Here is a 24,443-nt window from a genome sequence, read left to right as displayed (position 1 = left end):
GAATGGCACCCTATTCCCTATGTAGTGCACTACTTTAGACCAGAGAATGGCACCCTATTCCCTATGTAGTGCGCTACTTTTGACCAGAGAATGGCACCCTATTCCCTATGTAGTGCACTACTTTAGACCAGAGAATGGCACCCTATTCCCTATGTAGTGCGCTACTTTTGACCAGAGAATGGCACCCTATTCCCTATGTAGTGCGCTACTTTTGACCAGAGAATGGCACCCTATTCCCTATATAGTGCACTACTTTAGACCAGAGAATGGCACCCTATTCCCTATGTAGTGCACTACTTTTGACCAGGGCCCTATGGGTGCATTTTTTGTGACGAGGTGTGAATGAAGGAGTCAGGCACAGGAGGTAAAACACAGAAGTCCAGAGTTTATTCCGTTTACATAAATAAAAAACGCACCCAGCGTCAAAACGAAATTATCACAAGGGAAAATATTCCACCTTGGCAATAACAAATGGAAGAGTAGCTCAACCGAGCTCCTCGCTCTCACAATGAAACAATCACTCACAAAGACAAGGGGAACAGAGGGAACACTTATACACATACTAATTAGGGGAATGAACACCAGGTGTGTGTGATTGACAAGACAAGACATGACAAGTGGAGTGATGAGAATGGGATCGGCAGTAGCTAGTAAGCCGGTGACGGCGAACGCCGAAACCTGCCCGAACAAGGAGGGGAGGCAGCCTCGGCGGAAGTCGTGACAGTACCCCCCCCTTGACGCGCAGCTCCAGCAGTGCGCCGACCCCGGCCTCGGGGACAGCCAGGAGGACGCGGAGCAGGGCGAGTCAGATGGCGACGGTGGAAATCCCTCAACAGGGAGGGATCGAGGATGTCCCTCCTTGGGACCCAGCACCGTTCCTCCGGACCGTACCCCTCCCACTCCACGAGATACTGAAGGCCCCCCACCGGACGCCTCGAATCCAGTATGGAACGGACCGAGTACGCCGGGGCCCCCTCGATGTCCAGAGGAGGTGGAGGAACCTCCCGCACCTCAGATTCCTGGAGCGGACCATCTACCACCGGCCTGAGAAGAGACACATGAAACGAGGGGTTAATACAGTAATCAGGGGGAGGAACAACCTGTTTGTAACCTCATTTATCCTCCTCAGGACTTTAAACGGCCCCACAAACCGCGGGCTCAGCTTCCAGCAGGGCAGGCGGAGGGGTAGATTCTGGGTCGAGAGCCAGACCCGATCCCCCGGTACAAAAACCGGGGCCTCCCTGCGATGGCGGTCAGCGTTCGCCTTCTCACAACGCACGGCGCGCTGGAGGCGAACGTGGGCAGCATCCCAAGTCTCCTCCGCACGCCGAAACCAGTCATCCACCGCAGGAGCCTCGGTCTGGCTCTGGTGCCACGGTGCCAGGACCGGTTGGTAACCCAAAACACATTGGAAGGGTGTTAGTGGAGGAGTGACGGAGAGAGTTCTGTGCGTATTCTGCCCACTCCCCCGGCCGGTCCTGACAGTAGGTCCGCAGGAACATACCCACATCTTGATTCACCCTTTCCACCTGCCCATTACTCTCGGGGTGAAATCCAGAGGTCAGGCTGACCGAGACCCCCAGATGTTCCATGAACGCCTTCCAGACACTAGACGTGAACTGGGGACCTCGGTCGGACACTATATCCTCTGGTACCCCGTAGTGCCGGAAGATGTGAGTAAACAGGGCCTCCGCAGTTTGTAGGGCCGTAGGGAGACCGGGCAGAGGAAGGAGGCGGAAGGACTTCGAAAAGCGATCCACAACGACCACGATAGTGGTGTTACCTTGGGAGAGGGGAAGATCAGTAAGAAAATCAATACTAAGGTGAGACCATGGTCGTTGTGGAACTGGTAAAGGTTGTAGCTTACCCGCTGGGAGGTGCCTTGGTGCCTTACTCTGGGTGCACACTGAGCAGGAGGAAACATACACCCTCACGTCCTTAGCCAAGGTAGGCCACCAGTATTTCTCGGTCAGGCAGCGCATTGTACGACCGATACCTGGATGACCAGAGGAGGGTGTTGTGTGTGCCCAGTAGATCAGACGATCACGGATAAGCGCAGGCACGTACTGCAGCCCAGCTGGACACTGCGGTGGAGATGGATCTGTGCGTAATGCCTGCTCTATATCCGCGTCCATCATCCATACTACCGGCGCCACAATGCATGAGGCCGGGTGAATGGGGGTGTTGTCTCTGGGCCTCTCCTCTGTGTCATACAGCCGGGACAGTGCGTCTGCCTTCACATTCTTCGTACCTGGAATTTATGAGAGTGTGAAATCAAACCGGGTGAAGAAGAGGGCCCACCTGGCCTGGCGAGGATTCAGCCTCCTCGCTGCCCGAATGTATTCCAGGTTATGGTGGTCTGTCCAGACGAGGAAAGGGTGTTTCGCCCCTTCGAGCAAATGCCTCCACACCGTCAAAGCTCGGACAACAGCCAGCAGCTCCCGATCACCAACGCCGTAGTTCTGCTCCGCCGAGCTGAGCTTCTTCGAAAAGAAGGCACAGGGGCGGAGCTTGGGTGGCATGCCCGAGCGTTGGGATAAGACAGCGCCTATCCCTACCTCGGACGCATCCACCTCCACTATGAACAGTAGTGATGATTCGGGGTGAGCCAGTACCGGGGCTGAGGTGAACAGACCCCGCAATCTACTGAAGGCCAAATCAGCCTCAGCAGACCAGCAGAGCCGGGACGGCCCACCCTTCAACAAGGAGGTAATGGGAGCTGCGACCTTGCCAAAGCCCCGAATAAACCTCTGATAGTAGTTGACAAAGCCAAGGAAGCGCTGCACCTCCTTCACCGTGGTTGGAGTCGGCCAAATACGCACGGCTGAAATGCGATCTTCCTCCATCTCCACACCTGTGGTAGTAAAGCGGTATCCGAGGAAGGAGATTGACTGCTGGAAAAACCCACACTTCTCTGCCTTGCCATAAAGATAATTCTCCAATAGTCGGACCAGTACCTTGCGAACCAGGGACACATGCTCGGCGTGCGTAGCGGAATACACCAGGATGTCATCGATGTAGACCACCACACCGCGACCAAGCATGTCCCGAAACACCTCGTTCACAAAGGGACTGGAAAACGGATGGAGCATTCATCAAACCGTAGGGCATCACCAGGTATTCATAATGCCCTGAGGTTGTGCTGAATGCTGTTTTCCACTCATCCCCTTCCCGAATACGCACCAGGTTGTAGGCACCTCTGAGGTCTAATTTGGTGAAAAAACGGGCCCCATGCATTGACTCAATCACTGAAGGAATGAGGGGAAGAGGATAACTAAACCTTATCGTCTCCTTATTCAGTGGTTGATAATCAATGCACAGGCATAAACAACCATATTTCTTCTTCACAAAGAAGAAACTTGAGGAAGCAGGTGAAGTGGAGGGACGTGTATACCCCTGGGGCAGGGACTTGTTGACGTATGTTTCCATAGCCTCCGTTTCAGCCTGCGACAGGGGATACACATGACTCCTGGGAGGCACAGCGTCTACCCGAAGGTTTATCACGCAATCCCCCTCCCGTTGAGGTGGTAATTTAGTCGCTTGCGTCTTGGAAAACGCGAGCGCCAGATCATGGTATTCGTGGGGAATGCGCACGGTGGAGGTACCGTCTGGACTTTCCACCGTGGTCGCACCAACGGAAACACCTAGACACCTACCTGGACACTCACGCAACCACCCCGTAAGAACCCTCTGCGGCCATGAAAAATTGGGGTTGTGAAGGGCTAACCACGGAATACCTAAGACTACAGGGTAAGCAGGAGACTCAATAATCAAAAAGTTGATCTGCTCAACATGCGTCTCCTGTGTAATCATGGTGACTGGTACAGTAACCTCCTTAACCAACCCAGACCCTAATGGTCGACTATCAAGTGCTCTGATGGGGAGTGGAATGGATAGGGGAACCAATGAAATGCCTTGACGGCGTGCAAATGCCCTGTCCATAAAGTTCCCAGTTGCGCCTGAATCGACTAGCGCCTTACACTGGGAACCTACCAAGTGAACGGGAAAGGAGATAGATAAAGTACAGTGCGCTGCAAAGGGTTCTGAACAATTTTGGTTGATCGTTACCTGGGGTGATGCGTGAGTGCCCTGCCTACCGCCTCCAGACCCAAAGGAATGTTGACAGCGACGTGAGGTGGATTGTCCCTTCGTGCCACCAGAGTGGCACTGTAGCTGTCCTCCTGCGCTCTCTCGGCCGGCAGCTCCCCCCAGCTCCATCTGCTCGGGGTCAGAGTCGTCCGGAGTGGGAACGGGCAGACCCCTACCAGGACGTCCTCTGGCTGCTAGCAGAATGTCCCGCCGGATGGCCATGTCCACCAGTTGGGAGAACGATAGCATGGCATCACGGCAGGCTAGCTCCCGTCGGACATCCTCCCTTAGGTGGCACCGGAAATGGTCGCTCAGGGCCCGCTCGTTCCACCCGGACCCCGCTGCCAGCGTCCGGAACTCCAGCGCGTAGTCCTGTGCGGTCCTCGTCCCCTGCCTTAGATGGACCAGTTGTTCGCCCGCCTCTCGACCCTCAGGCGGGTGATCAAAAACGGCCCGAAAGAGGCGAGCAAACTCCCCGTAGTCCTCCAACGCGGCACCTCCCTCGTTCCACACCACGTTGGCCCACTCCAGGGCTCTCCCACAAAGGCAGGAAACAAGGACGGATACCTTCTCCCGCTCCAGTGGCACCGGCCTGATGCTGGAGAAATACAACTCTAGTTGGAGCAGAAATCCCTTACATCGCGCTACCGTCCCATCAAACGCCGGTGGCCGGGATATCTGGATCCCTCCAGGGGCTGGGGTGTAGGTGGCTGGATCTGGTTGACCAGCTGGTCTCGATAGATCGGGTCCTCTCCTCTCCAGGCGTTGTACTACCTGAAGAACCCGATCCATCGCTTCCCCCAAGCTGGCCAGCATCAGAGGAATGCTCCTGGACCCTTGCCACAACTCCAGGCATGCGGTCTTCTCCTGCTGACTCCATTCAGCGGGTGAATGATTCTGTGACGAGGTGTGAATGAAGGAGTCAGGTGCAGGAGGTAAAACTCCGAAGTCCAGAGTTTATTCCATTTACATAAATAAAACGCGCCCAGCGTCAAAACGAAATTATCACAAGGGAAAATATTCCACCTTGGCAATAACAAATGGAAGAGTAGCTCAACCGAGCTCCTCGCTCTCACAATGAAACAATCACTAACAAAGACAAGGGGAACAGAGGGAACACTTATACACATACTAATTAGGGGAATGAGCAACAGGTGTGTGTGATTGACAAGACAAGACATGACAAGTGGAGTGATGAGAATGGGATCGGCAGTAGCTAGTAAGCCGGTGACGGCGAACGCCGAAACCTGCCCGAACAAGGAGGGGAGGCAGCGTCGGCAGAAGTCGTGACATTTTGGGACGCATACCACGATAAGGAACACAGAATGAGAGATACTATGGTTGTAAGAGAAGATATGGAGATGTGGTGTGATTGCATCTACCTTAGTGATTGCTGTAGTGAGAAAGGTGGAGAAGAGGTAACTCAAGGTAACTACAAGTCACATCTGACCATAATTCATATGTCACTGAAGACATCAAAGACTGTGGCTGCCAGGCACTTGGAATTACAGTTTGTTTTAGCTGAATCAATTATACTGTAATTTTTCCTCCACAAACCATGTAAGCCACATGGTGATCTCGCTCTCTCGCTCTCTCGCTCTCTTAGTCTCTTGCTCTCTCGCTCTTTCTCTCTATCTCTGTCAAGAGACCAGAAACTAGCTTTAGTTCTGAACAGGTGAGGTTTCACTCAATACTGAGGGGTGGATTCACCATGGGTAATGTCTTCCATTCCAAGCCTCAGCTCCAGGGCATGGCAACAGGAGACGCTGTGAGATGGATCAAGAATGTTGTCTAATGGTATCCCCTTAAGGTATCTGCTGTATACTCAAATGTTTCCCCTAAAACACTTCAGTTCACTGCTGCGCCCTTCAAAGAAGCCTTAACCCTCTCCCTCCTACAGCAGACACTTGGGAAACAGCCCACTCTTTCTGACTGTACTGTTAATGCATTCATGTCCCTTCTGAGCAGTGCAGAGGAGTAGATTTGAGGATGGTCACTCAGTCCGAGCCGTACAGGACTGTTGGACGATAACTAGTCTCAGCCTGTCCTGTCCGTCCGTTACCTTTTCCTGTAATCTCATCAGGATCCCCTCATCTCCCCTCCCCTCCTCCCCCTCATCCCCCTCATCCCCCTCCTCCTCCCCCTCCTCCTCCCCCTCCTCCTCCTCTCCAGCTCCCCCTCCCCCCCTCCTCCTCCTACCTCCTCCCCCTCCTCATCTGTCCTCCTCCTCCCCCTCCTCCCCTCAACCCCCTCCTCTGTCCTCCTCCCCCTCCTCCTCTGTCCTCCCCCTCCTCCTCTGTCCTCCTCCCCCTACTCTGTCCTCCTCCCCCTCCTCCCCCCTCCTCCTCTGTCGTCCTCCCCCTCCTCTATCCTCCTCCCCCCTCCTCCTCTGTCCTCCTCCCCCTCCTCCCTCCTCCTCTGTCGTCCTCCCCCCTCCTCTGTCGTCCTCCCCCTCCTCCTCTGTCCTCCTCCCCCTCCTTTGTCCTCCTCCTCCTCCTCCCCCTCCTCCTCTGTCGTCCTCCCCCTCCTCTGTCTTCCTCCCCCTCCTCCTCTGTCCTCCTCCCCCTCATCCCCCTCCTCCTCCCACTCCTCCCCCTCCTCCTCTGTCCTCCTCCCCCTCCTCTTCTGTCCTCCTCCCCTCCTCAGTCCTCCTCCCCCTCCTCCCCCCTCTTCCTCTGTCATTCTCCCCCTACTCTGTCCTCCTCCCCCTCCTCCTCTGTCCTCCTCCCCTCCTCCCCTCCTCCTCTGTCCTCCTCCCCCTCCCCCTCCTCCTCCTCCTCTCTTCTCCTCTCTCCTCCCCATCCTCCTCCTCCTCCTCTTGATAGCCCAGTAGGGGTCTTCCCAGCGGACCTCAGTCCAGCTGCTCTATCTGAGTGGCCGTATCCAGAACACAGATGCATCTGCAAACTGTTTTAGGGGCGCAAAACAATGCAGCCCTCGGATGAACTAATCTTACGGATCTTACTGTCTGGCATAAAGAGAGAGCAGGAAGGATACAGTCAGTCAGGAAAAAACACAACCTTCAAAAGCAAATAGGAGAAGAGAAAAGGTCACAGCTAAAAGACCTGACTGGTAAACACGACTGTACAGTATGACAGGTGGCTAGAAAGGGACTTACATTGAGCCACATGTTAGAAAAAGTATTGACATTTATATTTTAGCAGACGCTCTTATCCAGAGCGACTTAGTGAGTGCATACATTTTCATACTGGTCCCACCTGGCCCCCCCGTGGGAATCGAACCCACAACCTTGGCGTTACAAGCGCCATGCTCTACCAACTGAGCTACACGGTCCTTCGTGGATTGAGGTGAGGTGTGAGATGTTTTTGTAAATGTGCTATGAGAGGAGAGGGTGTTGTCAAGGACAGAACTGGAGCTGTAGCTTCTCACAGAGAGAGAGAGAGAGAGAGAGAGAGAGAGAGAGAGAGAGAGAGAGAGAGAGAGAGAGAGAGAGAGAGAGAGAGAGAGAGAGAGAGAGAGAGAGAGAGAGAGAGAGAGAGAGAGAGAGAGAGAGAGAAAGAGAGAGAGAGAGAGAGAGAGAGAGAGAGAGAGAGAGAGAGAGAGAGAGAGAGAGAGAGAGAGAGAGAGAGAGAGAGAGAGAGAGAGGGCACATCTGCTAGTGCTCATCCTAGCTATGCACTTCAACGCTTTACCGTTGTGCAACATCCTTATCCTTCCTTTGGAGAAAGTATGTATACTGTTAGTGGCCGAAGTAGCGTCTTCTGTGTGTGTGTGTGTGTGTGTGTGTGTGTGTGTGTGTGTGTGTGTGTGTGTGTGTGTGTGTGTGTGTGTGTGTGCAGTAAGTGTGTGAAAGCTGGATTGGACTACCGTACTGTTTTATAAGGAAAGGCATTTGTTATTCTTAGTGCTTACATACTTGGAATACATTCAGTCACAGTCAATGAAATAAATGTTGCTCACACAAGCTGAAATGTTGTTTACATAGGGCTGTTGACCAAGTGTGTGTGTGTGTGTGTGTGTGTGTGTGTGTGTGTGTGTGTGTGTGTGTGTGTGTGTGTGTGTGTGTGTGTGTGTGTGTGTGTGTGTGTGTGTGTGTGTGTGTGTGTGTGTGTGTGTGTGTGTGTGTGTGTGTGTGTCCGTCCATGTGTGTGTGTGTGTGTGGTGCTATGGGCCCTGGTCAAAAGTAGTGCACTATAAAGGGAATATGGTCTAGTTCAAATCCCTGAACTGACTAGGTGAAAAATCTGTCAATGTGCCCTTGAGCAAGGCACTTCACCCTAATTGCTTCTGTAAGTCACTCTGGATAAGAGCATCTGCTAAATTACTATAACGGAAATGTAATTTGGGATGTGGCCCTTTTAGGGGTTAAGGGTCAAGTGTGTAGGTTGTAGACACTTCCCTGTGCTGTGTTTCAAAAAATCCTATGACTTGGTGACTGTCTGTGAAACGTCCTCTTTGACAAGGAAAGGCTAATGTTTTCCCCCGCCTACCCCGGCACCGGTTTCATTTAGGGGGTTTGCTTTGGCCCTAGTTTTCCCAGATGAAAGTTTATTTTAGTCTAGAAATTACTTGGCTCCAAAGAAAACCACCCAAGGAAAACCCAGGATATATCCGGCAAAGAATTCCCAAGAATAAATAACATGGGTGTTGGAGTTGTATTATAGTGGAGTGGCACGGTGAGGAGAGAGAGAGAGGGAGGAGAGAGAGAGAGAGAGAGGGAGGGAGGCTGGGAGGGAGGGAGAGAGAGAGAGAGAGAGAGAGAGAGAGAGAGAGAGAGAGGGAGAGAGGAGGGCTGGGAGGGAGGGAGGGAGGGAGGGAGGGAGGGAGGGAGAGATAGTAGTAACAGGGGGACTTGTAGGAGGCTGTTCGTAGATAACATATGTTCACTCAGTCTGGACAACCCTGCTCTACACAACCTTAAGAGGGCTCTATGTTGCTTCACGCTCTGACTGACTGACTGACTGATTACCTGACTGACTGACTGACTGACTGATTACCTGACTGACTGGCTGACTGACTGATTACCTGACTGACTGACTGACTGACTGACTGATTACCTGACTGACTGGCTGACTGACTGATTACCTGACTGACTGACTGCCTGACTGACTGACTGGCTGCCTGACTGACTGACTGACTGACTGCCTGACTGCCTGACTGACTGACTGATTACCTGACTGACTGATTACCTGACTGACTGACTGACTGCCTGATTGACTGACTGCCTGACTGACTGATTACCTGACTGACTGGCTGCCTGACTGACTGACTGACTGACTGCCTGACTGCCTGCCTGCCTGCCTGACTGACTGACTGACTGCCTGACTGCCTGACTGATTGCTTGACTGCCTGAGTAACTGAATGACTGCCTGACTAGCTGAATGACCTATTGGCTGACTATTACCCTTGCACATTAACCTCCAAGAGCAAATCCTCAATGAAACAGAGAGCCAGCATCATCATCAGATCCTGCTCTTTCAGAGCCCCCATTCATGTAACACAGGTTTTAATATCAATGTGGCATCCATCCTTGTAAAGTCATACTAAATGGAAGGTATCATGGTAGAACACCCAGTACCATGGTAGACCATCCAGTACCATGGTAGAACACCCAGTACCATGGTAGAACACCCAGTACCATGGTAGAACACCCAGTACCATGGTAGAACACCCAGTACCATGGTAGAACACCCAATACCATGGTAGAACACCCAATACCATGGTAGAACACCCAATACCATGGTAGAACACCCAGTACCATGGTAGAACACCCAGTACCATGGTAGACCATAGACCATCCAGTACCATGGTAGAACACCCAATACCATGGTAGAACACCCAATCCATGGTAGAACACCCAATACCATGGTAGAACACCCAGTACCATGGTAGACCATCCAGTACCATGGTAGAACACCCAATACCATGGTAGAACACCCAGTACCATGGTAGAACACCCAGTACCATGGTAGACCACCCAGTACCATGGTAGACCATAGACCATCCAGTACCATGGTAGAACACCCAATACCATGGTAGAACACCCAATACCATGGTAGAACACCCAATACCATGGTAGAACACCCAGTACCATGGTAGACCATCCAGTACCATGGTAGAACACCCAATACCATGGTAGAACACCCAGTATCATGGTAGAACACCCAATACCATGGTAGAACACCCAGTACCATGGTAGACCATAGAACACCCAGTGCCATGGTAGACCACCCAGTACCATGGTAGAACACCCAGTATCATGGTAGAACACCCAGTACCATGGTAGACCACCCAATACCATGGTAGAACACCCAGTACCATGGTAGACCACCCAGTACCATGGTAGAACACCCAGTACCATGGTAGACCATCCAATACCATGGTAGAACACCCAGTACCATGGTAGACCATCCAATACCATGGTAGAACACCCAGTACCATGGTAGACCACCCAGTACCATGGTAGACCATCCAGTACCATGGTAGAACACCCATTTTTCTCTGTTTCCCTACATCGTTGAACGGCTACGTTCTTACCACATCACGTTGATGGCAGAGAGAGGGGAAGGCTGATTCAGAGAGAGGGAAGGCTGATTCAGAGAGAAAGGAAGGCTGATTCTGAGAGATAGGAAGGCTGATTCAGAGAGAGGGGAAGGCTGATTCAGAGAGAGGGGAAGGCTGATTCAGAGAGAGGGGAAGGCTGATTCAGAGAGAGGGGAAGGCTGATTCAGAGAGAGGGGAAGGCTGATTCAGAGAGAGGGGAAGGCTGATTCAGAGAGAATGGAAGGCTGATTCAGAGAGAGGGCAAGGCTGATTCAGAGAGAGGGGAAGGCTGATTCAGAGAGAGGGGAAAGCTGATTCAGAGAGAGGGGAAGGCTGAATCAGAGAGAGGGGAAAGCTGAATCAGAAAGAGGGGAAGGCTGATTCAGAGAGCGGGGAAGGCTGATTCAGAGAGAGGGGAAGGCTGATTCAGAGAGAGGGCAAGGCTGATTCAGAGAGAGGGGAAGGCTGATTCAGAGAGAGGGGAAGGCTGATTCAGAGAGAGGGGAAGGCTGCCACGTTCTCACCACATCAGACTGATGCAGAGAGAGGGAAAGGCTGCGGTTGGCCAATTAACTGAGTGAGCCGGGCCAAGCAAAACTTCCTCTGCTGTTTTTACAGCAAAGTCCTCCAGATGATGGTTTCCATACACTGCTGCTGCTGAGCAGGGGGAATCAGAGGCAACCAGAGCTCTGCTAGTCTCCGATGCTGCTTTGTGACCGACCACCACATGCTGCCTGCCGACCCTGCCGGGGGAAAGGCAGGGATCACACAGTCTGAGACCCAAATAGTACCCTTTTCCCTTTATAGTGCACTACTTTAGACCAGGGCCCTGTGGCTCTACCCTTTTGGAGTGCTGTGATGCTGCTTCACACTCTGACTGACCCTAAGGGCCCTGGTCAAAAGTAGTGCACTATAAAAGTGATTAGGGTGTCATTTGGAACGCACCCTCAAGGCGATTAGCCAAAACAGGATAGGTGGCATGGAGGGAGAGTGTGTGAAGCTCTGCTCACTCAGCCCACTCTGCACCTGCATAAGATAAGCAGAACCAGGTCTGGGTTATGAATGAAATGAATGAAGCTCTTTCAGATGGATATTTTCTGGAACTACATCCGTAATGGTACCCTATTTCCTATATAGTGCACTAATTTTGGCCAGAACACTATTGGCCCTGGTCAAAAGTAGTGCACTATATAGGGAATAGGGTGCCATTTGGGACGTGATTTGGGTCCTGCAGGCCAAACATCCTTTCCCCTCTCTATCTCTCTCTCTCTGCAGTCTAAAAACACAACACACAGCTCCACTGGTGGTTTTCTCATGGTCCTGGTAGACTGTTTTCTCATGGTCCTGGTAGACTGTTTTCTCATTGTCCTGGTAGACTGTTTTCTCATGTTCCTGGTAGACTGTTTTCTCATGTTTCTGGTAGAGGACTGTTTTCTCATGGTCCTGGTAGACTGTTTTCTCATGTTTCTGGTAGAGGACTGTTTTCTCATGGTCCTGGTACACTGTTTTCTCATTGTCCTGGTAGACTGTTTTCTCATTGTCCTGGTAGACTGTTTTCTCGTTGTCCTGGAAGACTGTTTTCTCATTGTCCTGGTAGACTGTTTTCTCATTGTCCTGGTAGACTGTTTTCTCATTGTCCTGGTAGACTGTTTTCTCATGGTCCTGGTAGACTGTTTTCTCGTTGTCCTGGAAGACTGTTTTCTCATTGTCCTGGTAGACTGTTTTCTCATTGTCCTGGTAGACTGTTTTCTCATTGTCCTGGTAGACTGTTTTCTCATTGTCCTGGTAGACTGTTTTCTCATGTTTCTGGTAGACAGTTTTCTCATGTTTCTGGTAGAAGACTGTTTTCTCATGTTTCTGGTAGAGGACTGTTTTCTCATGGTCCTGGTAGAGGACTGTTTTCTCATGTTTCTGGTAGAGGACTGTTTTCTCATGTTTCTGGTAGACAGTTTTCTCATGTTTCTGGTAGAGGACTGTTTTCTAATGTTTCTGGTAGAGGACTGTTTCTCATGTTTCTGGTAGAGGACTGTTTTCTCATGTTTCTGGTAGAGGACTGTTTTCTCATGTTTCTGGTAGAGGACTGTTTTCTCATGTTTCTGGTAGAGGACTGTTTTCTCATGTTTCTGGTAGAGGACTGTTTTCTCATGTTTCTGGTAGAGGACTGTTTTCTCATGTTTCTGGTAGAGGACTGTTTTCTCATGTTTCTGGTAGAGGACTGTTTCTCATGTTTCTGGTAGAGGACTGTTTTCTCATGTTTCTGGTAGAGGACTGTTTTCTCATGTTTCTGGTAGAGGACTGTTTTCTCATGTTTCTGGTAGACTGTTTTCTCATGTTTCTGGTAGAGGACTGTTTTCTCATGTTTCTGGTAGACTGTTTTCTCATGTTTCTGGTAGAGGACTGTTTTCTCATGTTTCTGGTAGAGGACTGGTTTCTCATGTTTCTGGTAGAGGACTGTTTTCTCATTGCCCTGGTAGAGGACTGTTTTCTCATGTTTCTGGTAGAGGACTGTTTTCTCATGTTTCTGGTAGAGGACTGTTTCTCATGTTTCTGGTAGAGGACTGTTTTCTCATGTTTCTGGTAGACTGTTTTCTCATGTTTCTGGTAGAGGACTGTTTTCTCATGTTTCTGGTAGAGGACTGTTTTCTCATGTTTCTGGTAGAGGACTGTTTTCTCATGTTTCTAGTAGAGGACTGTTTTCTCATGTTTCTGGTAGAGGACTGTTTTCTCATGTTTCTGGTAGAGGACTGTTTTCTCATGTTTCTGGTAGAGGACTGTTTTCTCATGTTTCTGGTAGAGGACTGTTTTCTCATGTTTCTGGTAGAGGACTGTTTTCTCATGTTTCTGGTAGACTGTTTTTTCATGGTCCTGTTAGACATTTGTTGTGAAATATATTCACATGCACGCCGCACACATAGCCTAGTTTCAGGGGAATATCTCTGCATGCAGCAAGAGTGTGCAGCTCTCAACTGGTTTTGCCATGTAGAAGCTAACAGAAGAATGACATTGGTAGCCGGTAGGGTAGGAAAGACGTTTCAACTTATGATATCTACCAGTAAATGCTAACTAAGGCAACAATGAATAAACAGCTCTCTATCCACCGGATGTGTACCAAACTCACTAAAAGTGGCAGTGATAAAGCCTCTCTTGAAAAAGCCAAACCTTGACCCGGAAAATATAAAAAACTATCGGCCTATATCGAATCTTCCATTCCTCTCAAAAATTTTAGAAAAAGCTGTTGCGCAGCAACTCACTGCCTTTCTGAAGACAAACAATGTATACGAAAAGCTTCAGTCTGGTTTTAGACCCCATCATAGCACTGAGACTGCACTTGTGAAGGTGGTAAATGACCTTTTAATGGCGTCAGACCGAGGCTCTGCATCTGTCCTCGTGCTACTAGACCTTAGTGCTGCCTTTGACACCATCGATCACCACATTCTTTTGGAGAGACTGGAAACCCAAATTGGTCTACACGGACAAGTTCTGGCCTGGTTTAGATCCTACCTGTCGGAAAGATATCAGTTTGTCTCTGTGAATGGTCTGTCCTCCGACAAATCAACTGTACATTTCGGTGTTCCTCAAGGTTCCGTTTTAGGACCACTATTGTTTTCACTATATATTTTACCTCTTGGGGATGTTATTCGAAAACATAATGTTAACTTTCACTGCTATGCGGATGACACACAGCTGTACATTTCAATGAAACATGGTGAAGCCCCAAAATTGCCCTCGCTAGAAGCCTGTGTTTCAGACATAAGGAAGTGGATGGCTGAAAACTTTTTACTTTTAAACTCGGACAAAACAGAGATGCTTGTTCTAGGTCCCAAGAAACAAAGAGATCTTCTGTTAAATCTGACAATTCATCTAGATGGTTGTAAAGTCGTCTCAAATAAAACTGTGAAGGACCTCGGTGTTACTCTTGACCCTGATCTCTCTTTTGACGAACATATCAAGACTGTTTCAAGGACAGCTTTTTTCCATCTACGTAACATTGCAAAAATCAGAAATGTTCTGTCCAAAAATGATGCAGAAAAATTAATCCATGCATTTGTTACTTCTAGGTTAGACTACTGCAATGCTCTATTTTCCGGCTACCCGGATAAAGCACTAAATAAACTTCAGTTAGTGCTAAATACGGCTGCTAGAATCCTGACTAGAACCAAGAAATTTGATCATATTACTCCAGTGCTAGCTTCCCTACACTGGCTTCCTGTTAAGGCAAGGGCTGATTTCAAGGTTTTACTGTTAACCTATAAAGCGTTACATGGGCTTGCTCCTACCTATCTTTCCGAGTTGGTCCTGCCGTACATACCAATACGTACGCTACGGTCACAAGACGCAGGCCTCCTAATTGTCCCTAGAATTTCTAAGCAAACAGCGGGAGGCAGGGCTTTCTCCTATAGATCTCCATTTTTATGGAACAGTCTGCCTACCCATGTGAGAGACGCAGACTCGGTCTCAACCTTTAAGTCTTTACTGAAGACTTATCTCTTCAGTAGGTCATATGATTGAGTGTAGTCTGGCCCAGGAGTGTGAAGGTGAACGGAAAGGCTGGAGCAACGAACAGCCCTTGCTGTCTCTGCCGGGCCGGTTCCCCTCTCCACTGGGGTTCTCTGCCTCTAACCCTGTTGCAGGGGCTGAGTCACTGGCTTGCTGGTGCTCTTTCATGCCGTCCCCTGGGAGGGGTGCGTCACTTGAGTGGGTTGAGTTACTGACGTGATCTTCCTGTCTGGGTTGGCACCCCCCCTTGGTTTGTGCTGTGGTGGAGACCTCTGTGGGCTATACTCGGCCTTGTCCCAGGATTGTAAGTTGGTGGTTGGGGATATCCCTCTAGTGGTGCGGGGGCTGTGCTTTGGCGGAGTGGGTGGGGTTATATCCTTCCTGTTTGGCCCTGTCCGGGGGTTTCTTCGGATGGGGCCACAGTGTCTCCGGACCGCTCCTGTCTCAGCCTCCAGTATTTATGCTGCAGTAGTTTATGTGTCGGGGGCTGGGGTTAGTTGGTTATACCTGGAGTACTTCTCCTGTCTTATCCAGTGTCCTGTGTGAATTTAAGTATGCTCTCTCTAATTCTCTCGTTCTCTCTTTCTCTCTGAGAACCTGAGCCCTAGGACCATACGTCAGGACTACCGGGCATGATGACACCTTGCTGTCCCCAGTCCGCCTGGCCTTGCTGCTATTCCAGTTTCAACTGTTCTGCCTGCGGCTACGAAACCCCTACCTGTCCCAGACCTGCTGTTTTCAACTCTTTAATGATCGGCTATGAAAAGCCAACTGAGAGACCTGAGCCCTAGGACCATACGTCGGGACTACCGGCCGTGGTGACTCCTTGCTGTCCCCAGTCCGCCTGGCCTTGCTGCTATTCCAGTTTCAACTGTTCTGCCTGCGGTTATGGAACCCCTACCTGTCCCAGACCTGCTGTTTTCAACTCTTAATGATCGGCTATGAAAAGCCAACTGAGATTTATTCCTGATTATTATTTGACCATGCTTGTCACTTATGAACATTTTTGAACATCTTGGCATGGTTCTGTTATAATCTCCACCCGGCACAGCCAGAAGAGGACTGGCCACCCCTCATAGCCTGGTTCCTCTCTAGGTTTCTTCCTAGGCTTTCGCCTTTCTAGGGAGTTTTTCCTAGCCACCGTGCTTCTACACCTGCATTACTAGCTGTTTGGGGTTTTAGGCTGGGTTTCTGTACAGCACTTCGAGATATTAGCTGATGTAAGAAGGGCTATATAAAATAAAATTGATTGATTGATTGAATGGATATGCAAACCAGGTATCGAAAAAGTTTAGTCCGAAGTGTTGGTGAGTATGCTATTTGTGATGTGCAATGGTCATCATGAGCTGTTTGCATCAGGGGCGTAGACATGGATGGACCTGGGTGGACAGAGGCCCACCCACTAGAACCCAGGCCCTGACAGGGCCGCCCAATCAGATTGATGTGGTTTATGCATTGTTGTGGACTGTTAAGAAAGTGTGATTTTGAGAGTGAAATTCTGAAAAATCGACAGGAAAATACAAAAAAAACATAGGAAAACATTTCACACAGGGTGTCTTTCCTTCGCTGGGCGGGCCTGTTTGGGAACTTTTTGGCTAAATTTGAGTATACCCACTTCTCCAGGCACCACTACACCACTGGATAGGGCTGATGGAAAGACAGCAGTCACAGCACCACTACACCACTGGATAGGGCTGATGGAAAGACAGCAGTCACAGCACCACTACACCACTGGATAGGGCTGATGGAAAGACAGCAGTCACAGCACCACTACACCACTGGATAGGGCTGATGGAAAGACAGCAGTCACAGCACCACTACACCACTGGATAGGGCCGATGGAAAGACAGCAGTCACAGCACCACTACACCACTGGATAGGGCTGATGGAAAGACAGCAGTCACAGCACCACTACACCACTGGATAGGGCCGATGGAAAGACAGCAGTCACAGCACCACTACACCACTGGATAGGGCTGATGGAAAGACAGCAGTCATACACAGCATGATGTTAAAGGATAAGCAGTCTATAAACTCTGACATAATAAGCCAGTAGGTCCCAATCATAAGAATACAAAAACCAAAACCATTAAGCATTTCCCAATCGAAATGTACAACTATTACTTCCCAGTGACCTACCATTTAGGGTGGAACTGACAGACATGCAGATATGAAACAAACAGACCATCATAATATCAGTCAAAAATATCAAATTCCCAATTTATACTACAAAAAATTCCTTTATAAGAGGTTTTAAAAATAGATTCTATTTGACTCAATGTTCCATGACGTACACTAAGGCATTGTTAGCAGAATACAGTGAGGGAAAAAAAGTATTTGATCCCCTGCTGATTTTGTACGTTTGCCCACTGACAAAGACATGATCAGTCTATAATTTTAATGGTAGGTTTATTTGAACAGTGAGAGACAGAATAACAACAAAAAATCCAGAAAAACGCATGTCAAAAATGTTATAAATTGATTTGCATTTTAATGAGGGAAATAAGTATTTGACCCCTCTGCAAAACATGACTTAGTACTTGGTGGCAAAACTCTTGTTGGCAATCACAGAGGTCAGACGTTTCTTGTAGTTGGCCACCAGGTTTGCACACATCTCAGGAGGGATTTTGTTCCACTCCTCTTTGCAGATCTTCTCCAAGTCATTAAGGTTTCGAGGCTGACGTTTGGCAACTCGAAACTTCAGCTCCCTCCACAGATTTTCTATGGGATTAAGGTCTGGAGACTGGCTAGGTCTCTCCAGGACCTTAATGTGCTTCTTCTTGAGCCACTCCTTTGTTGCCTTGGCCGTGTGTTTTGGGTCATTGTCATGCTGGAATACCCATCCACGACCCATTTTCAATGCCCTGGCTGAGGGATTTGACGGTACATGGCCCCGTCCATCGTCCCTTTGATGCGGTGAAGTTGTCCTGTCCCCTTAGCAGAAAAACACCCCCAAAGCATAATGTTTCCACCTCCATGTTTGACGGTGGGGATGTTGTTCTTGGGGTCATAGGCAGCATTCCTCCTCCTCCAAACATGGCGAGTTGAGTTGATGCCAAAGAGCTCGATTTTGGTCTCATATGACCACAACACTTTCACCCAGTTCTCCTCTGAATCATTCAGATGTTCATTGGCAAACTTCAGACGGCCCTGTATATGTGCTTTCTTGAGCAGGGGGAGCTTGCGGGCGCTGCAGGATTTCAGTCCTTCACAGCGTAGTGTGTTACCAATTGTTTTTTTGGTGACTATGGTCCCAGCTGCCTTGATATCATTGACAAGATCCTCCGGTGTAGTTCTGGGCTGATTCCTCACCGTTCTCATGATCATTGCAACTCCACGAGGTGAGATCTTGCATGGAGCCCCAGGCAGAGGAAGATTGACAGTTATTTTGTGTTTCTTCCATTTGTGAATAATCGCACCAACTGTTGTCACCTTCTCACCAAGCTGCTTGGCGATGGTCTTGTAGCCCATTCCAGCCTTGTGTAGGTCTACAATCTTGTCCCTGACATCCTTAGAGAGCTCTTTGGTCTTGGCCATGGTGGAGAGTTTGGAATCTGATTGATTGATTGCTTCTGTGGACAAGTTTATTTTATACAGCTAACAAACTGAGATTAGGAGGACTCCCTTTAAGAGTGTGCTCCTAATCTCAGCTCGTTACCTGTATAAAAGACACCTGGGAGCCAGAAATCTTTCTGATTTAGAGGGGGTCAAATGCTTATTTCCCTCATTAAAATGCAAATCAATTTATAACATTTTTGACATGCATTTTTCTTGATTTTTTTGTTGTTATTCTGTCTCTCACTGTTCAAATAAACCTACCATTAAAATTATAGACTGATCATTTCTTTGTCAGTGGGCAAACGTACAAAATCAGCAGGGGATCAAATACTTTTTTCCCTCACTGTAGATGGATGCAATGCTTATTTACAATGATGGCCTACCCCGGCCAAACCTGGACGATGCTGGGCCAATTGTGCGCCGCCCTATGGGACTCCCAATCACGGCCGGATTGTGATACAGCCTGGAATCGAACCAGGGTCTGTAGTGAAGCCTCTAGCACTGAGATGCAGTGCCTTAGATAGCTGCACCACTCGGGAGCCCCAAAGGTTCAATGCTTGATTAATATAATTCACCAATACATTTCTTGGTAGTCCAAAAAATATTGCTATCAGGTTGTAAATCACATCCATTCGGGATGCACTGTTTCAGTTTCATTGACTCAATATTCTGGACAAAAACGGACGAATGTAACTAAGGCTGGGAATGTCAATACAATCGAACTAGCAAAGGCAATGATCACAAGTCAGTCAGAACATGGCTAATAGGCTAGCGTGTCTATTTATGTAGCAAGCCAAAAACACAGAGCCTAATGTTAGCTAGATAGCTAGCTAGCTAGCTGCTAGGAGGATATCATGTCACGCCATTGGAGGAGTGGGTGAGTGACTGACTTTTTCCCCTCATATCGTTTTTCGGTGGCTATACACAGCTAGAGATGCAGGTGTCATTTGGTTAGCTAGCAAGAACTTGAATGACTGTTATCCAGTTAGCATCTCTCTGTCACACCCTGGCTCTGGGACTCATTATGTTGAGCCAGGGTGTGTGCATTCTATGTGTTTATTTCTATGTTGGTAGTTCTGTTGTGTCTATTTCTAGGTTGTTGTATTTCTTTGTTTGAGTGACTCCCAATCAGAGGTAACGAGTGTCAGCTGTTGGCTCGTTGTCTCTGATTGGGAGCCATATTTAAACTGTCTGTGTTCACCATGTGTTTGTGGGTTTTTGTTCCTTATGCGGTCAGTGTAACCGTGGACTTCACGAGTCGTGTTTTGTTTGTTATTTAGATACTTTAATATAATAAAGTCATGTTCATTTCACACGCTGCGCCTTGGTCTACTCTCCTTTACGACGATCGTGACAGAAAAACCCACCATACCAAGACCAAGCAGCGTGTCCAGGAACAGGCAACCTGGACGTGGGAGCAGCGTCGGAGGGTCGAGAGGCAACCCCAATAAATTTTTAGGGGGGGGCACACGGCATGGACGACGGGGCTGACGGAGGCAAAGATGGGGCGAATCCAGGAGGCCACCAGGCCAGGGGTACACCGCCCTGTACGTCCTGTGCGGATGCCTCACACAGAGTGTGTGAGGGTAGGCATTCAGCCAGGACGGGTTGTGGCAGCTGTTCACTCCAGGCCTCCTATCCGTCTCCACAGCCCGGTCCGGCCTGTTCCTGCCACCCGCACCAAGTCTACGGTGCGCGTCGCCAGCCCGACCCGGCCTGTTCCTGCCACCCGCACCAAGTCTACGGTGCGCGTCGCCAGCCCGGTCCGGCCTGTTCCTGCCACCGCGCACCAAGTCTACGGTGCGCGTCGCCAGCCCGACCCGGCCTGTTCCTGCCACCCGCACCAAGTCTACGGTGCGCGTCGCCAGCCCGGTCCGGCCTGTTCCTGCCACCCGCACCAAGTCTACGGTGCGCGTCGCCAGCCCGACCCGGCCTGTTCCTGCCACTCGCACCAAACCTACGGTGCGCGTCGCCAGCCCGGTCCGGCCTGTTCCTGCCACCCGCACCAAGTCTACGGTGCGCGTCGCCAGCCCGACCCGGCCTGTTCCTGCCACTCGCACCAAACCTACGGTGCGCGTCGCCAGCCCGGTCCGGCCTGTTCCTGCCACCCGCACCAAGTCTACGGTGCGCGTCGCCAGCCCGACCCGGCCTGTTCCTGCCACTCGCACCAAACCTACGGTGCGCGTCGCCAGCCCGGTCCGGCCTGTTCCTGCCACCCGCACCAAGCCTACGGTGTGCGTCGCCAGCCCGACCCGGCCTGTTCCTGCCACTCGCACCAAACCTACGGTGCGCGTCGCCAGCCCGGTCCGGCCTGTTCCTGCCACTCGCACTAAGCCAGGGGTGCGAGAAGTCAGCCTGGTAAGGCCCATTCCTCCTCAACGCACCAAGCCAGGGGTGCGAGTCGACAGCCTGGAAAGGACCGCTCCTGTTAAGTCCAGTCCTGCTCCAGCCGGCGGGGCGCATTGGGGGGTGTATTGAAGGGTGGTGGTCAAGGCCGGAGCCAGAACCGCCACCGAGGAGGTATGCCCGCCCAGCCCTCCCCTGTTTTGGTTAGTTGAGGCGCGGTCGCAGTCCGCGCCTTTGAGGGGTACTGTCACACCCTGGCTCTGGGACTCATTATGTTGAGCCAGGGTGTGTGCATTCTATGTGTTTATTTCTATGTTGGTAGTTCTGTTGTGTCTATTTCTAGGTTGTTGTATTTCTTTGTTTGAGTGACTCCCAATCAGAGGTAACGAGTGTCAGCTGTTGGCTCGTTGTCTCTGATTGGGAGCCATATTTAAACTGTCTGTGTTCACCATGTGTTTGTGGGTTTTTGTTCCTTATGCGGTCAGTGTAACCGTGGACTTCACGAGTCGTGTTTTGTTTGTTATTTAGATACTTTAATATAATAAAGTCATGTTCATTTCACACGCTGCGCCTTGGTCTACTCACCTTTACGACGATCGTGACACTCTCTTGCGTTCGCAAATTCACTCTGGCTATCTACTCCGATTTCAGAGCACTCTCGTCTGAGTGTGCCAAAGTGCAGAACAACTGATGAATTTATGAACACGCAACACCCGCTGAATATAACCGGTGTCAGTAAACGTAGGCAAAAAAAGTAATAGTTAGTCAAGAATGCTCTAGATAACATGTAAACAGCCTAACCAGCTCTGCTACGGCGAGTAAAATGGTCAGAGTGAGGTGTTCTCTCGTTTGTGTCTGGAAGTAGCTAGCTAGCAAGCTAGCCAACGTTAGCCAGTTAGCTTGAGTGCTTGGTTGGGACAAGCATGCATTGGCAGGCAAGCTGCTGAAGGACGAGGAGGCTACAATTCCCCTTCGTTTATCAGTGCATTTTTGACTAACAAAAGTTTGAGAGGGTTTATCTAATGTTCCTTTGTTAGATTTTAGCTCATCTTGCTCTGGCTAGCATTAGTTGTTGATCTTGTTGTTGGTAATGTGCATAACTGAGGGAGAGTTAGTTGTTGATCTTGTGCAGTGACCTGTTGGCCTTCAAGAAGGCAGACGTTTCTATACGTTTTTATGAAAACGGTCCCACCAATTAAGTCAAAATGTGATTGGTTGATTCCACTGTCACACCAAAATGTTGTCCTAATACAGTTTAATGGCAGATGCCCCATTCTCATTGATGGGGCTGTACTGGAACAGGTTGAGAGCTTCAAGTTCCTTGGTGTCCACATCACCAACGAACTATCATGGTCCAAACACACCAAGACAGTCGTGAAGAGGGCACGACAAAGCCTATTCCCCCTCAGGAGACTGAAAAGATTTGGCATGGGTCCTCAGATCCTCAAAAAGTTATACAGCTGCACCATCGAGAGCATCGTGACTGGTTGCATCACCGCCTGGTATGGCAACTGCTCGGCCTCCGACCGCAAGGCACTACAGAGGGTAGTGCGTACGGCCCAGTACATCACTGGGGCCAAGCTTCCTGCCATCCAGGACCTCTATACCAGGCGGTGTCAGAGAAAGGCCCTCAAAATTGTCAAAGACTCCAGCCACCCTAGTCATAGACTGTTCTCTCTGCTACCGCACGGCAAGCGGTACCGGAGCGCCAAGTCTAGGTCCAAAATGCTTCTCAACAGCTTCTACCCCCAAGCCATAAGACTCTTGAACAGCTAATCATGGCTACCTGGACTATTTGCAGTGCCCCCCCACCCCATCCCCCTCTTTTACTCTGCTGCTACTCTGTCTATTATTTATGCATAGTCACTTTAACTCTACCCACATGTACATATTACCTAAATTACCTCGACTAGCAAATGCCCCCGCACATTGACCCTGTATATAGCCTCCCTACTGTTATTTTATTTTACTGCTGCTCTTTAGTTATTTGCTTTTATTTTTGTAACTTAACACTTAAAAAAAAAAAAAACTTACAAAAATACATTGTTGGTTAAGGGCTTGTAAGTAAGCATTTCACTGTAAGGTCTACACCTGTTGTATTCGGCGCATGTGGCAAATACAATTTGATTTGATTTGATTAGCCTTTTTCTAGCTTCTGATGGCCTAGCCAATGGCTGACTTAGCTACCTAGATTTAGCAAAGAAACATTCTGATTGGATCGTTTTTTTTTCTTCAAGGTTAACCCTTTCCTTTCCAACAAAAATGTAAGAGATTAAATCAGAACATAATTGAAAATAATACTAATATTATTATAATTATAATAATAATTATTATTATTATAAATCCTTAGCCCTTCTCTGAAGGCGTAGAAGGCCCATTGTTCCCCACTGTGTTTGGGTTAGTTATAATTTGTATAGTGGCTCTAATTTCCTCAGCATGCATTTTTTCACTATTTTGAATGTCTATTTAATCTATATGTTGTTCTGAAATATGAACACAGAAATACTGGACATTTTGAACTTATTATGGTGGTGATTTGAAAACATTGACTTGGACTCGCATTTTTCTGGTCTTGGTCTTGACTCAGTCTCAGACCCCTTGTCCCCCTCCCGGTCTCGGTCTTGACTCGGTCTCACCCTCCCTCCGGTCTCGGTCTTGACTCGGTCTCGCCCCTCCCTCTGGTCTCTGGTCTCGGTCTTGACTCGGTCTCGCCCCTCCCTCTGGTCTCGGTCTTGACTCGGTCTCGCCCCTCCCTCTGGTCTCTGGTCTCGGTCTTGACTCGGTCTCGCCCTCCCTCCGGTCTCGGTCTTGACTCGGTCTCGCCCCTCCCTCTGGTCTCGGTCTTGACTCGGTCTCGCCCCTCCCTCTGGTCTCGGTCTTGACTCGGTCTTGACTCGGTCTCGCCCCTCCCTCTGGTCTCTGTCTTGACTCGGTCTCAGACCCCTTGTCCCCTTCCCGGTCTCGGTCTTGACTCGGTCTCACCCCTCACTCCAGTCTTGGTCTTGACTCAGTCTCGCCCCTCCCTCTGGTCTCGGTCTTGACTCGGTCTCGCCCTCCCTCCGGTCTCGGTCTTGACTCGGTCTCGCCCCTCCCTCTGGTCTCGGTCTTGACTCGGTCTCGCCCATCCCTCTGGTCTCAGTCTTGACTCGGTCTTGACTCGGTCTCGCCCCTCCCTCTGGTCTCGGTCTTGACTCGGTCTCAGACCCCTTGTCCCCTTCCCGGTCTCGGTCTTGACTCGGTCTCACCCCTCACTCCAGTCTTGGTCTTGACTCAGTCTCGCCCCTCCCTCTGGTCTCGGTCCTGACTCGGTCTCGCCCTCCCTCCGGTCTCGGTCTTGACTCGGTCTCGCCCCTCCCTCTGGTCTCGGTCTTGACTCGGTCTCGCCCTCCCTCCGGTCTCGGTCTTGACTCGGTCTCGCCCCTCCCTCTGGTCTCGGTCTTGACTCGGTC

The 24,443-nt window shown here is 49.9% G+C and overlaps 1 protein-coding gene and 1 non-coding gene across 2 annotated transcripts in view; one reads left to right on the top strand and one right to left on the bottom strand.

Annotated features, from left to right (window-relative positions):
* The window catches only part of LOC121537619 (sushi, nidogen and EGF-like domain-containing protein 1), a 101,058-nt gene that overhangs the window by 8,799 nt on the left and 67,816 nt on the right, over window positions 1-24,443 (top strand). The window lies entirely within an intron of this gene.
* trnat-ugu lies at window positions 7,309-7,383 on the bottom strand. The gene has a single exon. It is a non-coding gene; the product is annotated as a tRNA-Thr (tRNA).

Source organism: Coregonus clupeaformis, chromosome 11, assembly GCF_020615455.1.
Source record: "Coregonus clupeaformis isolate EN_2021a chromosome 11, ASM2061545v1, whole genome shotgun sequence".
NCBI lineage: Eukaryota > Metazoa > Chordata > Actinopteri > Salmoniformes > Salmonidae > Coregonus > Coregonus clupeaformis.
The sequence above is the reverse complement of the archived record's forward strand: the minus strand, read 5'-3'. Positions and strand labels throughout refer to the sequence as shown.